Raw genomic sequence first — 20,842 nt, 5'->3', positions numbered from 1 at the left:
ATTCTTCTCGGAAAGAAGGTGTGCCATTGACACCCACACGTCACATACCCCACAGTAGGCATACTAACAAGTTCACACACAAGCACAACAGAAAAGGTAAAAATTTGTATCAAACTCAGGTTCACAGGACACGTTCATATTCATAGCCAACATTCACTATCAACAACTGAAAAGATTCATATATATACAAGTTCAGCATGTCTATGGATCCAAATGATTGATAGATCACAGAACAATATTCATAGATAATTCACAAAAAGATTCAGATATACACATGTTCAGTATGTTTATGCATCCAAATGATTGAGATCACAGCCAATATGATCCATGGACAAACATTAATTACCTAGGGTACAGACTGGTAAATGGTGTTCAGTCGGAGGTATTTCTTGCTAAAATTAATGCTTGTATGAGTAAACTTTCGAGTACATAAGAGGCAGCACAGACAATCTGAACTTTGCTTGTAGGTTTATCCTCAAATAGTGGCCTCGTGCCAAGGGAGGTTTGAGCAACTTGGCCACTACTTTCATCCAACTAGTTTACTGGCTCATCTTGGTCCTGTAGCTCGCCAAAATTCTACATTGCAGACTGGTAAATGGTGTTCAGTCAGAGGTACTTCTTGCTAAAATTAATGCTTCTACGAGTAAACTGTTGAGTACATAAGAGGCAGCACAGACAATCTGAACTTTGCTTGTAGGTTTATCCTCAAATAGTGGCCTCGTGCCGAGGGAGGTTTGAGCAACTTGGCCACTACTTTCATCCAACTAGTTTACTGGCTCATCTTGGTCCTGTATCTCGCCAAAATTCTACATTGCAGACAAGAAAGGAGGCGGTTGAGAAAATGAACCACCCAATTTTTTTGTGTAGTTCAACTGAAATGGAGCATCCCTGGTGTGTAGACTGATTAAGTGCCAGATAAATATACGCGTCAACCAACTTGTCTGGAATCTCTAGACTCCATGCCATACAGTTCGCTACCATATGTGCAGATAACCAAAAGGCACAAGTTGGGACCAAAGACTGTACTGCGTTTTTCTAGGCTATGCGCCAAGCAATATTTTTGGCGTTCACTCTCCTAATACTTGGAGTTTGACAATTGGTTGACACCGGTTGATACTCGAATGAATATAGTCACTTCTTCTTGTCAACATCGATGCTTGTCTCAGTGAACTTTGGAGCACATAGCAGCATCATAAGTACCTGTTCATCTGATCTTTTTGTGCAGTTCTACTGAAATCACCCGATGCAATGATTTGCCTGCGAGTTCAGGCTCCAAGTTACTCCTTGATGAAATCGACAAACAGTAGCACAATACCAAATTATCAATACATATGACAAGCACAATACACTACAAGAAACCTGTTAATCCATGACGGATTTTCGTTGACGTTTTCAAAACTTTCATGGACGGCCTCGTACAGCCCCGCAAGCCCGCCAAAGCCCACTAAAGCCCGACGAATGTTTACCCATATAAAAACCTAACCATAACCCCCTCCTCTCTCGGTCCTCCACAGCCCCTCCTGATTCCCCATCGCCGCCACCCACCACCTCCCCCCTCCTCTCCTAGAGCCACACCCATCCCAATCCATCTTCCTCCTCCCCTCCGCCTCCACCTCAACCACCCAGCAATGGCACATCGTCGCCGCTCGCACCCACCAGCCACCTTGCTCATGGGCTCGGCCCTGTCCCCCATCCTTTCCTGACGTTCTCTCCTAGAACAGATCGAGTAGCCGACAGCCAGATCTGCAGCGGTCCTTCCAGTGGCCATCTCATGGAGCTCATCCACTAGGTACCCACTTCTCCCCGCGCCTCCCTCTCCCCTTCTCTCACTGATTCGATTTGATTCGGTTTCGTAGCCGTGATTCAACTTTGTCAAGTTGGTGATGTTGCTGCCTCGAAGGACCTGCCGAAGTGGAGAAAGAGGCCCACCGGCGCCATGGGTCGGTATATTCCGGCGCAACCAGGATGATTGCCAGCTCATCAGCTCAAAGGTTTTACTGCCATTTGCCTCATTGCTATAGACATATACATCATATCAATGTGTATTTTCTTGTCCTGGTACTTCCTCGTATCAGTCCTCTGATATACAAAATAAAAAATTTGGTGATTTCCTGACGGAGCAATTTCTGAATGTTGTATGTCGATAATCCAGATTTAGGTTTTGTATGTTATTACTAGAATAACGGGTCTGGTTTTGTATCTGTTCCATATGATGTTGATTTAATGATACTTCAGTTAGTCGTCTTGTATGTTATAGTGTTAGGAGCCAGGGGTTTATCACTTGCGTGCCTCAGTTTATGGAACTACAGCAATCTGCACAATAAGAAAAGGAAGTACAAAAAATACATGACCACAGATGTAGCTTCATCTTTTCTGAGTCTAAGTTTCATCATTCAGTACATAGCTAAAAATGAACCCCAAAGCAAGGGTAGCAATTTTATAGCGACCGGTGCAGGATTACAATTTTTTGCATTTATAGCAATCACAGATACTAGTTATGTATGTATATTTCTTAAATGCTTAGATGAAACTCCATTTCTCTACTTTGAATGTTGATGTTGCTGAATAGAGACCCTCGACGACGCAAAAAAAATCATGCTTTTTTGTGCACTTTGCTTCAATCAGGTTGTGTTAAGAACGCCAACCATGGAGAAGCTGCTGCGGGGGTTAAAGGGTCAGGTGAGGACGCCTGGAATGCAGCTCAACATCACTACCATAACTTCAGGTCCCCTGTACCAAATGTGACATGCCTCCTCCATACTCTCTCCCTCTGTTTGTTGTGATTCGGTAGTTGTGCTTTGCTGATGTTGTTTCCCGAACAGAGATCCTCGAGGCTGACACAGAAAATCATGACGAACACCAACAAGTTTTTCAATGTAACGACTTCTCCTGTCTCTCTTGTTGGCGCCACCTCCTCGCAGCGCCTCTCTTCTTCTACCTCTGATTACTCTTCCTCTTGTGGTTTCTCTCAAACACATACTCATGGAAGAAACTCCTAGGAAGCACACACACACACACACTCACAACCAAGAAAGATGACCAGTGGCTTTGCCCAGAACACTTTCTTGGTCATACGAGAGACTACATTGTTTTTCTGCCCTCACGACTGCAAACTTTCTCATTCACTTGATCAACTTAAATAGCAAGTACAGGATAAGACTCACACCTCATGCACTTACTCCACTAACGCACTAATCCACCTCCTGGAATTTCTCTAGACGCATGCGACTCGGCCAACATGCAAGGCACACCGGTAGAGTCACAAATCCACTCACGGATGCACCAAGACCTATTCTCATGTAGCTACTAACTAACTCATCTAATTCCACTACTAACTTGCGTGTACACACATTAGCTGATCTTCACATGAGTACACACCCGCAGTCTAGTAGCTGGACACGACTACATGCATGGCTCAACAAAAACAAATAATCTAAATTAGCACCAATAACAAGATTAGTCCCAACATCTCTCTCAACAAGATTTCCTCTGTTTCAAGATTCAACAGAAAAGTTTCTTGTTTTGGTGGTATTTCACCCGCAAACTTTTAACATCAATAATGGCATTTACCTGGGAGTATCATCAAATGTTGATTACATCTGTACATATTAATCATAGCTCTAGAGCAACTGTGGTATATTTGCTGTTATTGCTACAGTCATTTATTTTTTGATCATGGCATGCATGTTCGCTCCTTGTGTATTTGGAGATAAGAGTAGAGGATGGCAACCTTGTCTGCTTTGGGAAAATCACTTGTAAACATCCCTTATTTGTTACCCGTCCTTGAATATAAGCGAAGCATGATGAATTCAAGCTGCGCTTTCCTAACTATTAGTTACTGTTTATGAATTATTTTCTTGGTTCATAGTTCACTACAGTACAGATTTTGATTTTTTTACCCAATAACAAGTACAGAGCTTAGTACTCCACAAACAAACTAGTTTTTGTTAATTATCTTGAAGTTAATCTCTATCACTTGTTTACTGTCATTCCTGTTTGTTAAGGAATGGTGTGGTACAGTGTATATGCTGGCAGAATTTTCTTTACATAATTTTCATCTGATCGCTTGTATAGAAAATTATTTCTTCCTTATTCTTTTGCATTTCAGATTGAATCTTTAATTTTTGTTTTAATATGGTTGCAAACAACGCTGATGCAAGTACATCTTCATCGTGTTGTACTCATTGTTTCTCTAGCATGCTAATCATTGTCTGATTGCTTTTACTTGGTTCAAATAGGTGACACAAAGTGAAACCCTTGACATGAACTTCATTACTTCCTTGATGTCGAATTACAGCAGAGGATTATTTGTAGAACTATATTACCTGACTTCTTAATATAGTTGTATAAATAATCCTTTCATGAGCATATGAACTTGATTTTTTGTTGTTGTACTTATGAATAAGAAATGATCTATCCATCCGTTTGTTTTAAAATGATGTTGACCTTTCAATGTTTGGATGATAAAATGTCACATTTATAGAATAATTTTTTGAACTTGTAACTAGTATGCTTTTCTTCACGTGCATTGCCCACATTTACGTCATACCTTAATATAGAAGTGGTGTGTCCATGGATGATTGCTTGGGAAACCAACTAATATGATTACTCTGGATTCATTTGGGAGCTGGCTTTTATAGCTTATTATAATTTTGTATGTGTTTTGATTCTATGCAGGTTTGGCAATTAATCCGTGTCACTGGAGATTGAAGTTTTTAGTATGGATTATTTGGGTCCGGATAGCTGCCTTGAAGCGGTGGTGTAGTGTTGGAGATTAAAATCAGCTAGTAGTCCATTTTATCTGAAGTCGTGTTACTCATTTTTTTTAAATGCTTATAGGGCTTTCTAGATATGCTTGTAAGTTTTTATATTAAGCATTTTTTTCAATCAGACTAGATTGTTGGAACTCTGTATTGTCATGTGAACAATTGCATTTCTTGAATGAATCCAATTTAATTATCTTGTATTAAACTGTGTTACATAGAGAAAACATGATGTACAAAAAATTGGCAATGGGTTGGACTAAAAAACAACCGGTTTGACTGTCCACCAAAAATATTGGGCAAATCCCTAATTTAGTTGGTTACAACACCGGCCACGTAGACGCCTTGTTAGATTCACGTTGCAGCCACGTCATGTAAATCGGTGACGGCTTGTTCCGTCATAGCCTAGTTTGGGCTTGGCAGGCCTGGGGCAGATCCATGACGGCCAAGAACCGTCATATGAAAGGTACGATGTCAAATTATGACGCGTTATACATGACGGACGTCTGGTCCGTCATGGATGGGCACGCATGACAATTTTTGGCTGGTCCGTGACGGACTAAGACTGTCATGTATTAACAAATTTCTTGCAGTGATAATCCGGATAAAGACCAGTACCAACCTGTGTGAGGTAGCATATCAATTACTATTTCTTTTGGCTGGAAGCCGAGATAAGCCAAGCAACTGATAGCAAAGGAAGAACGCAAGCCGAGATTAGCGACTAACAGGAAAGGAAGGAAGCTGTCGAGGCAATGAAGCACCCAAAGTTTTTGTGCAGTTCCGCCAAAATCAAGCATCCCTATTGGCACATATATTGAGAGAGTGAGATTACTGTAATAGTGGACTAGTTGATGAAACATACACTAACAAATAGAAGCACCCTCATTATCTTAATGGGTAAAGTTAGCATTCCCTCCCTGCTCCACCACATGATTTACCTCATAGACAAACATACACACGTACATGATTCAGCATAGGGTGCTACTAAAGATTTGTTTAACTCCGACAGGAAAATTAGGTAGCAATAAATTAGTGGTACTTAAGTACTCCTAATTAATTAAGTGAGACAGCAGAAGTGGAAGGGCACCCTGGAGGATCGTCTCACATGTAAGGTATTCATTGTCGGAGCCCTTGAATGGCCTCGACTAAGGCCTCTGGCTTCAGCAAGATCGCCTTAGCACTGCTTACTCTTCTTCTTCCTCTTCTTGCTCTGTTTCTCAGTCTCCTCACCAGTTGGTGAAACAAAGTACATGATTGGCCTTCTACTTCAGAATTGGTTTTGTCAACGAGGGAGTACAAGTGTACTAGTAAAAATAGCATTATTTTATCATGGCAGTCGCAAAAATAGAGATGAACACATGCATTAAATATCATTCTTACCTAAAGGAAGGTTATCGTGCCAATATGGATGATGAGGATTGGAACACTGATCTCCCTTTGTGCAGTTCCACCGAAATGAACCAACTATTCCATTCTGACATTCCAGTTAAACAACAAAAATTCACTTCTTTTAAAAAGAGTTTTGTGCAGTGCACCAAAAGGTCACAATAGCAACCAGGTGAAATGGATATCCCTGTTTGCACAAAAAGCTACAGAGGAAACAGTCAGAGTCTCAAACAATTACAGGCAAAAACATTTGGCTAAACTTGTCATGGCTTATAATAGTGGCATGGCTTCATTTTACCAGGGGCATTAGATTAAGAACAACTAAATATTTGGTATAAGGGCATGGGTGCATCAGCAGTCCAGCACCATGTACCTAAACGGGGGCATAAAGTGGTGATTCATAGTTTGTTGCCCCGAGAAACAAACATCCAAGAAACATATCTAGGTTGGTCCCATTTTTGTTCACTCTAGCCACCTACTCCTATGTGTGGATAGAAAATATAGTCCTGGTCATACCACTGTGTACAGTGTTATCCCTATATTTCCCTTTTCGACCAAGAGACCGGTTGGATGACCAGTCTGTACTACTTTCACCCCCTTGCCTTCCTGTTTGTACCAAGTCCGATGTACTACATACTAAATTCCCCCACCCCCACATTATTTCTTGTTTGAACCAAGTACAAGATTCGACTCCATGAAGTAGCTTTACCTCTAACAATAGAAGAAAAAAATAGGTGACGTTGGACCATACGATCGAGAGGGGCCGAGAGGTAGAAAATGATGCACATGCATCGACGTAGCGAGCTGGGGAAGTAGAGCTAAGGAGGTTTCAAAGGAAGACATACCTGAAGGTCGTTGGGATGTGGATAGGTGGGTGGCGGGAGGCCGGATCCGCCCACACTTGGGTAACGACGAAGGGATTGGAGGACCTCTCGCACCGGCGCTCAGCCAGAGATAACGGTGTGGCTGGCAGTGGATCACCTCCCTCGCTGTCGACGACGGCCTAAACGCTACCCCTCCTCCTTTCACCGGCGGAGGGGGATACATCCGGATCTGTAACCAGCGGTGAGGATAGAAAGACAGTGTTTAGGGAGAAAGACAGTGTTACCACCCCTATCTTGTTTAGATCTGGAGAGGATGAGAGTGTGTGAATAGAGAAACCCTAGCAAGCAAGCGCGGAGGCTCTGGCCTATATATACGTAGTGGGTAGTTTTCCTTTTTCACTCCATCAAAACAATCGTTTAAAATTGGGTACTACGTGCCAGGTCGCCGTTTTTTAGTTGTTGATTGTTTTTTGAGATAGCTACCCGCTTGTTCCAAGTGGTGTTACGGTGTGCCGGTCGCACTTTGTATCGTTCAAGTCTGGTACAAGTCCCTCCATTAAATGAACAACCACCCCCTCATAAAAATTGTGAAAAGCCCACGGCTAAAATTATCGGAAACGTGGGTTGCCCCAACATGCATTATTATTTATATTTTCTACTCCCTCCGCTCCTAAATATAAGTCTTTTTTATTAGCCACACCGAAGACAAGAATTTTTTTATTAGCAGTGAACCCCACATGTCATAGACACAAAAAGTGTGGCAAGATTCCCTTAGGCAAGCCAAAGTGTGTCTAACAATTTGAGCAACTCAAGTTAGGAAAGTGTGGGAAAAATAATGTGGCAACATAAGACAAACATAGTCACAATCCAAACAGCCCTAATTTTCTGGGACATGCATAAATGCATCAAATCAACACATGCAAGTATCAAAAGGGAAGTCACGGCATGCATGCATGCGTTGTACTCCCTCCGTTTCCAAATATATGTCTTTTTAGAGATTGCAACAAGTGACTACATACGAAGCAAAATATGTCTACATGCATCTGTATATGGTAGTCCATTTGAAATGTGTAAAAAGACTTATGTCGAGTGCAGTGCTTTGATGTGTTGCGTCAACTCGTACAAGACCGAGAAGTTTGATTACTACAACGCCCTCTCCCTTGCGGACTGAGCTCTGGTGCCTTAACTGCACCTGCCTTTGGCTGCATGACAGGCGGGCCAACCACCTATTGGGCCCACCTGTCATAGACGCAAAGGCAGGAGCAGTAAGTCAATGAAGTTGCGTCCCTCCCTCGCTCATGAGTGTGGTGGCTGGCAGGACTAGTAGGAGCTTTCGCTACACGCTTCATGACGGCGGCGAAGTTGCGGATGGAGTTGACCATCATGTCTTCCATGCGAGAGGCGAAGCCGGCGTCTGTGAGGGCTACGATGCCGGCGGTCGCCAGCACCGTCTAGAAACGCTGCGCGGAGCGGGGCCACAGGCCAGCGCCTAGGATGATTTGGCATAGCCGACTGCCGCTCGTGACCATCACCTCCATAGGTGCTTCTGGCTCCTGGTCACTTGGTCTTGGATTGGAGTGAGCAGTGTTGCACAGAGACTAAGGAGTAGATGGATTGGAGTGGTGGGGCACCTTTATATGAGAATCCAAACTCTGTTACATCCACATCGTGCTGGCTCTATTCTGCTTCTCCAATTAATTCCCTCTGTATGTAGAGTAATTTGAGGATGCATCATTGACCGTTCAACGTCTCAAGAACCGCTACCCTCTCCCTCCTTGGCATTCAAGCACCTATGGAGGCAAGGCGACTGCCGCTCGCGTCTATCGCGTGTCAGGAGACGTTCCCGTCGACGATGAGGTGCCTATAGTGACTTCGTAAATTTCAAGATGATAGTAATAGTATACTCAATATTGTGCACCGCGACCAAGGCCGAGAGGAAAACGAGAGAACTACGTAGTATTTATTTACGGTGCAGATTCACTAATTTTGCTCCATATGCACTCCGTCTCGGTGCAGTCTAGTCACTTGTTGAAATCTCTAGAAAGGCAAATACTCCTGTCTGGTTTATAGGGCTATACTAGCAAGTAGTACTACAATAGTGGGCTCACATAGCAATTTTGTCTCATGCAAGAGCCTGGCTATATGCGTGCTCCAAGGTTCGCAACTGCCACGTTCGGGTTGCACTTGGCTCTTCGCCTCTTCGAGAAGACGAACAATGATGTTACTACTAATGCTTCTACAGTATCGAATCCACTGCTGCATGTCCGTCCACCGCGAGTGGGAGGGATAAGCAAAAGCTTGTCCTCGTCTGCGAGCCACCACACGCATGGGCGAGGGAGAAGGCATGTAGTAGTAGTAAATTCATGCTTCTCCTCGTTGTACGAGTTGACGCGATACATCATAGCACTGGACCCACATGGTTGCCTCTAAACGTGGCTGAAACACCCGCAGTGTACAATACTCCATTTGCTGCAACCTCTGACATTTACCCCACCACAAATTAAAATATATATTCCTGTCTTGACCAGATGAGCGTGCAAACTAGAATCACCAGGATGACAGGTAGGGCCAGAAGATTATTTTAACCAAAAAATATAGCATGGAGCTGACCCCAACAATTTTAGGGCCTGTTTGGTTCCAATAAATCACCTGACTTATAAGTCAGGTGACTTAAAACCAGTGACTTATAAGTCACGCCTGTTTGCTTGTCATATGACTTATAAGTCACCTAACCACACCTTCTCACCTTGTTTTTTATGTAAAGGTGATGGGACCCACGCAAAAGGGGGTGACTTATAAGTTGGGTCTGTTTGGCAAAATAAGTCACTTTTTCACTTTTCGACTTATATGGAACCAAACAGGCCCTTAAGCTTACAGGCAGGTACACACTATCCTGGACTACTCTACACATGAAACTGCTGTTGGGGAACATAGTAATTTCAAAAAAATTCCTACGCACATGCAAGATCATGGTGATGCATAGCAACGAGAGGGAGAGTGTTGTCCACGTACCCTCGTAGACCGAAAGCGGAAGCGTTAGCACAACGCGGTTGATGTAGTCGTACGTCTTCACGATCCGACCGATCAAGTACCGAACGCACGGCACCTCCGAGTTCAGCACATGTTCAGCCCGATGACGTCCCTCGAACTCCAATCCAGCCGAGTGTTTAGGGAGAGTTTCATCGGCACGACGGCGTGGTGACCATGATGATGTTCTACCGACGCAGGGCTTCGCCTAAGAACCGCTACAGTATTACCGAGGTGGACTATGGTGGAGGGGGGCACCGCACACGGCTAAAAGATCGAACGATCAATTGTTGTGTCTATGGGGTGCCCCCCTGCCCCTGTATATAAAGGAGCAAGGGGAGGAGGCGGCCAGCCAGGAGAGGCACGCCAAGGGGGAGTCCTACTCCCACTAGGAGTAGGACTCCTCCGATTCCTAGTAGGAGTAGGAGAGGGGGAAGGAAAGGGAGAGGAGGAGAAGGAAAGAGGGGGCTGGCCCCCTTGCCCTAAACCAATTCGGTTTGGGCCTTGGGTGGGGGGGGCACGCCCCACACTCCCCTAGCCGCCCTCTATTTCCACTAAGGCCCATGTAGGCCCATTAAGCCCCCGAGGAGGTTCAGGTAACCCCCGGTACTCCGGTAAAAATCCCGATTTCACCCGAAACACTCCCGATATCCAAATATAGGCTTCCAATATATCAATCTTTATGTCTCGACAATTTCGAGACTCCTCGTCATGTCCGTGATCACATCCGGGACTCCAAACAACCTTCGGTACATCAAAACTCATAAACTCATAATATAACCGTCATCGAAACTTTAAGCGTGCGGACCCTACGGGTTCGAGAACTATGTAGACATGACCGAGACATGTCTCCAGTCAATAACCAGTAGCGGAACCTGGATGCTCATATTGGCTCCCACATATTCTACGAAGATCTTTATCGGTCAAACCGCATAACAACATACGTTGTTCCCTTTGTCATCGGTATGTTACTTGCCCGAGATTCGATCGTCGGTATCTCAATACCTAGTTCAATCTCGTTACCAGCAAGTCTCTTTACTCGTTCCGTAATATATCATCCCGCAACTAACTCATTAGTTGCAATGCTTGCAAGGCTTATAGTGATGTGTATTACCGAGTGGGCCCAGAGATACCTCTCCGACAATTGGAGTGCAAATCCTAATCTCGAAATACGCCAACCCAACAAGTACCTTCGGAGACACCTGTAGAGCACCTTTATAATCACCCAGTTACATTGTGACATTTGTTAGCACACAAAGTGTTCCTCCGGTAAACGGGAGTTGCATAATCTCATAGTCATAGGAACATGTATAAGTCATGAAGAAAGCAATAGCAACAAACTAAACGATCTAGTGCTATGCTAACGGAATGGGTCAAGTCAATCACATCATTCTCCTAATGATGTGATCCTGTTAATCAAATAACAACTCATGTGAATGGCTAGGAAACATAACCATCTTTGATCAATGAGCTAGTCAAGTAGAGGCATACTAGTGACACTCTGTTTGTCTATGTATTCACACAAGTATCAAGTTTCCGGTTAATACAATTCTAGCATGAATAATAAACATTTATCATGATATAAGGAAATAAATAATAACTTTATTATTGCCTCTAGGGCATATTTCCTTCAGTCTCCCACTTGCACTAGAGTCAATAATCTATATTACACAGTAATGATTCTAACACCCATGGAGCCTTGGTGCTGACCATGTTTTGCTCGTGGAAGAGGCTTAGTCAACGGGTCTGCAACATTCAGATCCGTATGTATCTTGGAAATTTCTATGTCTCCCACCTGGACTAGACCCCTGATGGAATTGAAGCGTCTCTTGATGTGTTTGGTTCCCTTGTGAAATCTGGATTCCTACGCCAAGGCAATTTCACCAATATTGTCACAAAATATTTTCATTGGACCCGATGCACTAGGTATGACACCTAGATCAGATATGAACTCCTTCATCCAGACTCCTTCATTTGCTACTTCCGAAGCAGCTATGTACTCCGCTTCACACGTAGATCCCGCCACGACGCTTTGTTTAGAACTGCACCAACGAACAAATCCACCGTTCAATGTAAACACCTATCCGGTTTGCGATTTAGAATCGTCCGGATCAGTGTCAAAGCTTGCATCGACGTAACCATTTACGACTAGCTATTTGTCACCTCCATAAACGAGAAACATATCCTTAGTCCTTTTCAGGTATTTCAGGATGTTCTTGATCGCTGTCCAGTGATCCACTCCAGGATTACTTTGGTACCTCCTTGCTAAACTTATAGCAATGCACACATCAGGTTTGGTACACAGCATTGCATACATGATAGAGCCTATGGCTGAAGCATAGTGAACATCTTTCATCTTCTCTCTATCTTCTACAGTGGTCGGGCATTGAGTCTTACTCAACTTCACACCTTGTAACACAGGCAAGAACCCTTTCTTTGCTTGATCCATTTTGAACTTCTTCAAAACTTTGTCAAGGTTTGTGCTTTGTGAAAGTCCAATTAAGCGTCTTGATCTATCTCTATAGACCTTAATGCCCAATATATAAGCAGCTTCACCGAGGTCTTTCATTGAAAAACTCTTGTTCAAGTATCCCTTGATGCTATCCAGAAATTCTATATCATTTCCAATCAGCAATATGTCATCCACATATAATATCAGAAATGCTACAGAGCTCCCACTCACTTTCTTGTAAATACAGGCTTCTCCAAAAGTCTGTATAAAACCAAATGCTTTGATCACACTATCAAAGCATTTATTCCAACTCCGAGAGGCTTGCACCAGTCCATAAATGCATCGTTGGAGCTTGCACACTTTGTTAGTTCCCTTTGGATCGATAAAACCTTCAGGTTGCATCATATACAACTCTTCTTCCAGAAATCCATTCAGGAATGCAGTCTTTACATCCATTTGCCAAATTTCATAATCATAAAACACGACAATTGCTAACATGATTCAGACAGACTTAAGCATCGCTACGGGTGAGAAGGTCTCATCGTAGTCAATCCCTTGAACTTGTCGAAAACCTTTCGCAACAAGTCGAGCTTTATAGACAGTAACATTACCGTCAGCGTCAGTCTTCTTCTTGAAGATCCGTTTATTCTCAATGGCTTGCCAATCATCGGGCAAGTCAACCAAAGTCCACACTTTGTTCTCATACATGGATCCCATCTCAGATTTCATGGCCTCAAGCCATTTTGCGGAATCTGGGCTCACCATCGCTTCTTCATAGTTCATAGGTTCGTCATGCTCTAGTAACATAACCTCCAGAACAGGATTACCGTACCACTCTGGTGCGGATCTTACTCTGGTTGACCTACGAGGTTTAGTAACAACTTGATCTGAAGTTTCATGATCATCATCATTAACTTCCTCACTAATTGGTATAGACGTCACAGGAAACTGGTTTCTGTGATGAACTATTTTCCAATAAGGGAGCAGGTACGGTTACCTCATCAAGTTCTACTTTCCTCCCACTCACTTCTTTCGAGAGAAACTCCTTCTCTAGAAAGACTCCGAATTTAGCAACAAAAGTATTGCCTTCGGATCTGTGATAGAAGGTGTACCCAACAGTCTCTTTTGGGTATCCTATGAAGACACTTTTCTCCGATTTGGGTTCGAGCTTATCAGGTTGAAGCTTTTTCACATAAGCATCACAGCCCCAAACTTTAAGAAACGACAACTTTGGTTTCTTGCCAAACCACAGTTCATAAGGCGTCATCTCAACGGATTTTGTTGGTGCCCTATTTAACGTGAATGCAGCCGTCTCTAAAGCATAACCCCAAAATGATAGCGGTAAATCAGTAAGAGACATCATAGATCGCACCATATCTAGTAAGGTACGATTGTGACGTTTGGACACACCATTACGCTGTGGTGTTCCGGGTGGCGTGAGTTGCGAAACTATTCCGCATTGTTTCAAATGTAGACCAAACTAGTAACTCAAATATTCTCCTCCATAATCAGATCGTAGAAACTTTATTTTCTTGTTACGATGATTTTCAACTTCACTCTGAAATTCTTTGAACTTTTCAAATGTTTCAGACTTATGTTTCATTAAGTAGATATACCCATATCTTCTTAAATCATCTGTGAAGGTGAGAAAATAACGATACCCGCCGCGAGCCTCAACATTCATCGGACCACATACATCTCTATGTATGATTTCCAACAAATCTGTTGCTCTCTCCATAGTTCCGGAGAATGGCGTTTAAGTCATTTTGCCCGTGAGGCACGGTTCGCGAGTACCAAGTGATTCATAATCAAGTGGTTCCAAAAGTCCATCAGTATGGAGTTTCTTCATGCGCTTTATACCGATATGACTTAAACGGCAGTGCCACAAATAAGTTGCACTATCATTATCAACTCTGCATCTTTTGGCTTCAATATGAATATGTGTATCACTACTATCGAGATTCAACAAGAATAGACCACTCTTTAAGGGTGCATGACCATAAAAGATATTACTCATATAAATAGAACAACCATTATTCTCAGATTTAAATGAATAACCGTCTCGCATCAAACAAGATCCAGATATAATGTTCATGCTCAACGCTGGCACCAAATAACAATAATTTAGGTCTAAAACTAATCCCGAAGGTAGATGCAGAGGTAGCGTGCCAACTGCGATCACATCGACTTTGGAACCATTTCCCACGCGCATCGTCACCTCATCCTTAGCCAATCTTCGCTTAATCTGTAGCCCCTGTTTCGAGTTGCAAATGTTAGCAACAGAACCAGTATCAAATACCCAAGTGCTACTGCGAGCATTAGTAAGGTACACATCAATAACATGTATATCACATATACCTTTGTTCACCTTGCCATCCTTCTTATCCGCCAAATACTTGGGGCAGTTCCGCTTCCAGTGACCAGTCTGCTTGCAGTAGAAGGACTCAGTCTCAGGCTTAGGTCCAGACTTGGGTTTCTTCTCCTGAGCAGCAACTTGTTTGCCGTTCTTCTTGAAGTTCCCCTTCTTCTTCCCTTTGCCCTTTTTCTTGAAGCTGGCGGTCTTATTGACCATCAACACTTGATGCTCCTTCTTGATTTCTACCTCCGCAGCCTTTAGCATTGCGAAGAGCTCAGGAATAGTCTTATTCGTCCCTTTCATATTATAGTTCGTCACGATGCTTTTGTAGCTTGGTAGCAGTGATTGAAGAACTCTGTCAATGACACTATCAACAGGAAGATTAACTCCCAGTTGAGTCAAGTGATTATGATACCTAGACATTTTGAGTATATGTTCACTAACAGAACTATTCTCCTCCATCTTGCAGCTATAGAACTTATTGGAGACTTCATATCTCTCAATCCGGGCATTCGCTTGAAATATTAACTTCAACTCCTGGAACATCTCATATGCTCCATGACATTCAAAACGTCGTTGAAGTCCCGTTTCTAAGTCGTAAAGCATGGCACACTGAACTATCGAGTAGTCATCAAATTTACTCTGCCAAATGTTCTTAACGTTATCAGCAGCATCAGCAGCAGGCCTGGCACCCAGCGGTGCTTCCAGGATGTAATTCTTTTGTGCAGCAATGAGGATAATCCTCAAGTTACGGACCCAGTCCGTGTAATTGCTACCATCATCTTTCAACTTTGCTTTCTCAAGGAACGCATTAAAATTCAACGGAACAACAGCACAGGCCATCTATCTACAATCAACATAGACAAGCAAGATACTATCAGGTACTAAGTTCATGATAAATTTAAGTTCAATTAACCATATTACTTAAGAACTCCCACTTAGATAGACATCCCTCTAATCCTCTAAGTGATCACGTGATCCATATCAACTAAACCATGTCCGATCATCACGTGAGATGGAGTAGTTTCAATGGTGAACATCACTATGTTGATCATATCTACTATATGATTCACGCTCGACCTTTCGGTCTCTGTGTTCCGAGGCCATATCTGTTATATGCTAGGCTCGTCAAGTTTAACCTGAGTATTCCGGGTGTGCAACTATTTTGCACCCGTTGTATTTGAACGTAGAGCCTATCACACCCGATCATCACGTGGTGTCTCAGCACGAAGAACTTTCGCAACGGTGCATACTCAGGGAGAACACTTATACCTTGATAATTTAGTGAGGGATCATCTTATAATGCTACCATCAATCAAAGCAAGACAAGATGCATAAAAGATAAACATCACATGCAATCAATATAAGTGATATGATATAGCCATCATCATCTTGTGCTTGTGATCTCCATCTCCGAAGCACCATCATGATCACCATCGTCATCGGCGCGACACCTTGATCTCTATCGTAGCATGATTGTTGTCTCGCCAATTTCATGCTTCTACGACTATCGCTGCCGCTTAGAGATAAATTAAAGCATTACAGGGCAATTGCATTGCATACAATAAAGCGACAACCATATGGCTCCTGCCAGTTGCCGATAACTCGGTTACAAAACATGATCATCTCATACAATAAAATTTAGCATCATGTCTTGACCATATCACATCACAACATGCCATGCAAAAACAAGTTAGACATCCACTACTTTGTTGTTGCAAGTTTTACGTGGCTGCTACTGGGCTTAGTAAGAACCGTTCTTACCTACGCATCAAAACCACAACGATAGTTTGTCAAGTTGGTGCTGTTTTAACCTTCGCAAGGACCGGGCGTAGCCACACTCGGTTCAACTAAAGTTGGAGAAACTGACACCCGCCAGCCACCTGTGTGCAAAGCACGTCGGTAGAACCAGTCTCGCGTAAGCGTACGCGTAATGTCGGTCCGGGCCGCTTCATCCAACAATACCGCCGAACCAAAGTATGACATGCTGGAAAGCAGTATGACTTATATCGCCCACAACTCACTTGTGTTCTACTCGTGCACATAACATCAACGCATAAAACCAGGCTCGGATGCCACTGTTGGGGAACGTAGTAATTTCAAAAAAATTCCTACGCACACGCAAGATCAGGGTGATGCATAGCAATGAGAGGGGAGAGTGTTGTCCACGTACCCTCGTAGACCGAAAGTGGAAGCGTTAGCACAGCGCGGTTGATGTAGTCGTACATTTTCACGATCCGACCGATCAAGTACCGAACGCACGGCACCTCCGAGTTCAGCGCACGTTCAGACCGATGACGTCCCTCTAACTCCGATCCAGCCGAGTGTTGATGCAGAGTTTCGTCAGCACGACGGCGTGGTGATGATGATGATGTTCTACCGACGCAGGGCTTCGCCTAAGCAGCGCTACAGTATTACCGAGGTGGACTATGGTGGAGGGGGGCACCACACACGGCTAAAAGATCAAATGATCAATTGTTGTGTCTATGGGATGCCCCCTACCCCTGTATATAAAGGAGAAAGGGGAGGAGGCGGCCGGCCAGGGAGAGGCGCACCAAGGGGGAGTCCTACTCCCACTAGGAGTAGGACTCCTCCTATTCCTAGTAGGAGTAGGAGAGGGGGAAGGAAAGGGAGATGAGGAGAAGGAAAGAGGGGGCCGACCCCCTTGTCCTAAACCAATTCGGTTTGGGCCTTGGGGGGGGAGCGCCCCACACTCCCCTTACTGCCCTCTATTTCCAGTAAGGCCCATGTAGGCCCATTAAGCCCCCGGGGAGGTTCCGGTAACCCCCGATACTCCGGTAAAATCCCGATTTCACCCGAAACACTTCCGATATCCAAATATAGGCTTCCAATATATCAATCTTTATGTCTTGACCATTTCGAGACTCCTCGTCATGTCCGTGATCACATCCGGGACTCCGAACAACCTTCGGTACATCAAAAGTCATAAACTCATAATATAACCGTCATTGAAACTTTAAGCATGCGGACCCTACGGGTTCGAGAACTATGTAGACATGACCGAGACATGTCTCCAGTCAATAACCAATAGCAGAACCTGGATGCTCATATTGGCTCCCACATATTCTACAAAGATCTTTATCGGTCAAACCGCATAGCAACATACGTTATTCCCTTTGTCATCAGTATACTTGCCCGAGATTCGATCGTCAGTATCTCAATACCTAGTTCAATCTCATTACCAGCAAGTCTCTTTACTCATTCTGTAATACATCATCCCGCAAGTAACTCATTAATTGCAATGCTTGCAAGGCTTATAGTGATGTGTATTACCGAGTGGGCCCAGAGATACCTCTCCGACAATTGGAGTGACAAATCCTAATCTCGAAATACGCCAACCCAACAAGTACCTTCGGAGACACATGTAGAGCACCTTTATAATCACCCAGTTACGTTGTGATTTGGTAGCACACAAAGTGTTCATCCGCTAAACGGGAGTTGCATAACCTCATAGTCATAGGAACATGTATAAGTCATGAAGAAAGCAATAGCAACAAACTAAACGATCAAGTGCTATGCTAACAGAATGGGTAAAGTCAATCACATCATTCTCCTAATGATGTGATCCCGTTAATCAAATAACAACTCATGTCAATGGCTAGGAAACATAATCATCTTTGATCAACGAGCTAGTCAATTAGAGGCATACTAGTGACACTCTGTTTGTCTATGTATTCACACAAGTATTAAGTTTCCGGTTAATACAATTCTAGCATGAATAATAAACATTTATCATGATATAAGGAAATAAATAATAACTTTATTATTTCCTCTAGGGCATATTTCCATCAACTGCCACACGAGCGTTCGGGCTGCGCTTGGCTCTTTGCCTCTTCGGGAAGTCGAACAATGGCCCTGTTTGGATAGTCTAACTCAGTTAGAGGTTAGAGTTAGATTCTAATCCAGAAATAACCCTAAACTAACTCTAACGAAAAAGATGTTTGGATAGCAGGGTTAGAAGGAGCACGGATACGGCGAGGCGCCTTCACAGGCGATGCGAGAGGGAGGGAGGGAGAGGACAAGAAGCTTCGAGGAAGTGAGGAGGGATCTGCCTCGGGAAGAGCGAGAGAAAAAGGTGTTTTTTTAGTGGTCCTGAGAAGAACTAACCCAAATAAGCACCTCTTGGGTGGGACAGATTTTTTTGATGAGTTAGATGCATCTAACCCAAACTAACCCTCCTGTTTGGATATTTTTGGGTTAGTTGAGACCAAACTAACCCAAACTAACTCTGACCCGTGGATTCAAACAGGGCCAATGATGGAGTACTACTGCAGTGGAGGAGTACTATAGTATGCTTCTGGCCAACTGACATCGAGTGAACTGCTGCATGTCCACCGCCTGCGGGAGGGATAGCGTGTAGCGAACGAAAGCTTCTCCTAGTCCTGCCAGCCACCACGCTCGTGGGCGAGGGAGGGGCGTAGCTTCATTGACTTACTGCTCCTGCCTTTGCGTCCATGATAGGTGGGCCCAACAGGTCGGTGGCCCACCTGTCATGCAGCCAAAGACAGCTGTGGTTAAGGCGAGAGGGCGTTGTAGTAATCAAACTTCTCGGTCTTGTACGAGTTGACGCAACACATCAAAGCACTGCACTCGATATATTTCAATAATTTGCGTTTACCGATGCATTAATTACAATGCATGCATGCATGCTGTGACTCTCCTTTTGATACTTGCATGTGTTGATTTAATGCACCTTGAAGTAGTATGAATATGTGACGGTAAAGCTTTGTAATGCCCCGACCCTAATAAATCGAGAGATGGTTGTGCACGAGGAGGGAGAGATCATGCAGATGGAACATGACCCGACGATGGAGCTCTCTATGGTCTCGATGGACCTCATCTTGCTCCACTGCCCCTTGTGCCTCCGCCCCTTGAAGCCTCTAGTGTATGAGGTTCGAATACACCTTGTCCGTTCGGCTGATCGAGCAAGGTGCAGGTTTCTTGATTGATGTGTTGTTCGATTGATTTGTGCAGTGCAAGGGAGGGCACCTAGCTTGCGCAGACTGCCACGTCGAGCGCCGCGGGAACCAGCGGCACTGCCAGAAGTGCGAGCGCGACGGTGGCTTCGATGTGCGGAACACGGCGGTGGACGCCGTCCTCTCCTCGGTGAGGGTGGAGTGCCCGCATGAAGGTTGTGGGCTCTCGTCACTTACCACAAGCTCGCCGATCACCAGAGCGTGTGTCCGCTCGCACCCTGCAAATGCCCCGTGCCCGTCTGCGGCTACGAAGGCCCGCCACCGGTGCTCTCCCACCACATCAGCATCGTGTATCCCAAGCCCGTGCACAGGATCCAGTATGGCAAGGCGCTCCAGCTGCAAGTGCCACTGTCGGAGCCACGGCTCTTGCTATTCGCGGAGGAGGACGGCCGCGCGTTTTTCTTGGTCGGCGGCGTGCTCGACATCGGCGTGCCTATCGCCGTGTCGGTCGTCTGCATCAGAGCGGGGGCATCCCTACTGCCGCACTACGTGGCCAAGCTGTGGGCGAACAGCCCGCCGGGGGAGCCCAAAGGCAGGACCGACTCCGTCAAGGTGGAAATGGAGGTGACAAGCAGCAGGGATCCCGGCGACGTCGCCGTGCAGGAGCTGACCTTCTTCATAGTTCCACCAAAGCTGCTGGCCGGGGCTAAGCTGGTGTCCCTCCACATTCAGATTGACAAGCTCACGTCTTAAATGATTCTAAAGTGCCTTTTGTTTATCTTAGTAATATGCTAATATAGGGGTTAGATCGGTCTACTTTAGCTTAAGAGATGGTGGGTTTTGGTGGCGATGCAGCAATTACCTCGACATCAGATCAGCAGTGAAAGTAATTTCGAATAGTTGAATGGATATTTTGTGTCTGTTGGATATGAAGATCCTTTTAAGAAGTAACAGCTTATATGCTTTTCTTCTGAAACGGAACAGAATTCTTGTTGACATGCACTAATATTTTCGAAACGGACGTCGGGCTGTAGCTAGAAGGGCGGTTGGGACACGACATTGGCCCATACCGCGGTGACCCCCGATTGGGACGCATT

The 20,842-nt window shown here is 44.4% G+C and overlaps 1 long non-coding RNA gene and 1 pseudogene across 2 annotated transcripts; both read left to right on the top strand.

Annotated features, from left to right (window-relative positions):
- The first annotated feature begins 1,530 nt into the window (after positions 1-1,530).
- On the top strand, positions 1,531-4,905 carry LOC147960576 (uncharacterized). 2 transcript variants are annotated; one of them, XR_015611274.1, is made up of 4 exons: positions 1,531-1,789; positions 1,857-1,991; positions 2,626-2,679; positions 4,678-4,905. It is a non-coding gene; the product is annotated as an uncharacterized LOC147960576 (long non-coding RNA). The 2 variants fall into 2 exon arrangements; XR_015611273.1 differs by lacking the exon at positions 4,678-4,905 and having other exon boundaries at positions 2,626-4,671.
- A 14,681-nt stretch (positions 4,906-19,586) lies between these two features.
- LOC125525989 (E3 ubiquitin-protein ligase SINA-like 10) lies at positions 19,587-20,498 on the top strand (annotated as a pseudogene).
- The last annotated feature ends 344 nt before the right edge of the window (positions 20,499-20,842 follow it).

This window comes from Triticum urartu, chromosome 7A (genome assembly GCF_056163025.1).
Source record: "Triticum urartu cultivar PI428250 chromosome 7A, HENAU_Tu73, whole genome shotgun sequence".
Lineage (NCBI taxonomy): Eukaryota > Viridiplantae > Streptophyta > Magnoliopsida > Poales > Poaceae > Triticum > Triticum urartu.
This window is presented reverse-complemented; position numbering and strand designations above follow the sequence as displayed.